We start from the raw sequence: 2,500 nt of genomic DNA on the forward strand, positions 1-2,500 counted from the left end.
ACACGTTCACCAAAGAGAACGAGCGAGTGCCAGCTATCCTGAGGGAAACTTCGGAGGGAACCAGCTACTAGATGGTTCGATTAGTCTTTCGCCCCTATACCCAGTTCCGACGATCGATTTGCACGTCAGAATCGCTACGGACCTCCATCAGGGTTTCCCCTGACTTCGTCCTGACCAGGCATAGTTCACCATCTTTCGGGTCCCAACGTGTACGCTCTGGGTGCGCCTCTCCTCGCAATGAGAACGAGACGCCCCGGGAGTGCGAGGCCGCATCGTAACGCGGCCCATCCTCCCTTGGTCGACGCAAAGGTACGACCTTCACTTTCATTGCGCCTTTAGGTTTACATGTCCCAATGACTCGCGCACATGTTAGACTCCTTGGTCCGTGTTTCAAGACGGGTCCTGAGAGTACCCAAAGCAGTAGCGTCGCTGACCGGTAATTCGAAGCTTGGCCAGTCCGAGGACACCGCCTGCTAACAGCTGGTTAGGCCGAAGCCGGCACCAGGTCCGTACCTTCGGGTAAAACTAACCGAGCTTGCGGCGGGCCTGACGCACACACATTCGAGAATGGATTGGTTGCGGCCCGATACCGTCAGAGTACCGTCACGCAGCCGGCCAGGCGATCGAGCGTCTGTCGTGTGCGCACGTAGCGACACGACAGGCAACAACTCGGGCCGTAGACCGACACGCAACGGGTCGCGACGTTCTACTAAGGGAGAAGTGCACGACTACGCGACCGGAACATTTGCCGAAGATGGTGTACCCTCGCACTGGAAACCACGAAGGCCCATACGGGGTATCTGCGCACCAACGGAAGCCAGCCTCGTCGACGATGAATCTCCCCATTCGATCTTTTGGGTTTCTCAGGTTTACCCCTGAACGGTTTCACGTACTCTTGAACTCTCTCTTCAAAGTTCTTTTCAACTTTCCCTCACGGTACTTGTTCGCTATCGGTCTCGTGGTCATATTTAGCCTTAGATGGAGTTTACCACCCACTTAGGGCTGCACTCTCAAGCAACCCGACTCTAAGGAGAGGTCCTCCCGAAACGCGTACCGGTCGCTACGGGCCTGGCACCCTCTACGGGTAAATGGCCCCATTCAAGATGGACTTGGACGCGGTTCGACGTCACGGGATAAATGGACCCTCCTAAACACTACATTTCCCAACGGCGGAACCGCGGGATTCAGTGCTGGGCTCATTCCTGTTCGCTCGCCGCTACTAAGGAAATCCTTGTTAGTTTCTTTTCCTCCGCTTAGTAATATGCTTAAATTCAGCGGGTAATCTCGCCTACTCTGAGGTCGTCAAACGTGAAAAAAAATGTTTCGTATATTTCACCGAAAGCATTAAAAGTACGCGAGAACGTACAGAGGAGCACAAAAAAAAAAAAAAAAAAAAAACAAAACCATATATCTTATGCGCCACACCAAAGTGTCTTTTCTCTATATAATGTATATATAGAGATTTCTTCATTTTGTTCGTCGATCGGAAACTCTCGCTAGACGATCGGCCGGTTAACTTTAACGTCCGTCGAAAAGAACTTCCGGGGACTGGACGACCGACAGATCGCGCGGTCTCGCGATCGACAATGAAGAAAAAAAGACATGGGGCGACCGACAAAGGTTTGTTTTCACCTTCACCTTCTCGTGCTCTGCGTGACAACACGTTGTGGTGACAACGATGTTCGAAAGCCACTCCATAGAGGAGTATAATATATATATATTTTCAACACCCGGTGGGGTTTCTCTACTACACTAGACACACGGGGGTACAGAAACGCTGCACGACGCGATATCATCGATCAAACAAAGAGACAGAGATCTCGGTCGTCATTCAATTCAACGAACGTGGCGATGGAATCCGCAACGGATTAGCGAGGACACGCGACGACGGGGAAATTATTCGACCCGATACAAGTACGCGTGCGCATCCCGCACAATGCCAAATGTTGCTATGTCCATCAGTCATCAAAGCGTTCGTAGAACGAGAGACCACTGTCTCGCGAACTCTAAGAATATGTTTGTCGAAGTCGCTGGCAACGACGACCCTCCGCCGCAATTATGTGTAGAGAGACACATCCACGCACAGACGTATTTTATTTTATATATCTCCCTGGGGCTTACGTTGCACGCCACAGTTGCGCACACAGATTTTACACGGGTGTCCGGTATCTCTTTCTTTATTTGTGTCCATTCACTGTAGTCTCTTGAGACTCTTATACCTTTCGTATACGCATCATTTCAGACGACGTCGGGAGCGCGTAAAATGTTCGAGAGTGAAACGCTTCTTCCGCAATGCGAATCGTTCCAGAGAGAGGAGAGAGAGATTTCGATCGTCGGAGCGGTGTTCACGGGCGGTCGTATTGAAAATACGACTCACGACGCCGCAAAACACTCACGCAAGTCCGAATGCGATACCCATTCCTATTTCCTTCTTCTCACGAAACCGTTAGACGCAATGTAAAATTTGCAATTTTCACAGAACCGCGTCAAACGCCGACGA

Source organism: Halictus rubicundus, unplaced genomic scaffold, assembly GCF_050948215.1.
Source record: "Halictus rubicundus isolate RS-2024b unplaced genomic scaffold, iyHalRubi1_principal scaffold0749, whole genome shotgun sequence".
Classification (NCBI taxonomy): Eukaryota; Metazoa; Arthropoda; class Insecta; order Hymenoptera; family Halictidae; genus Halictus; species Halictus rubicundus.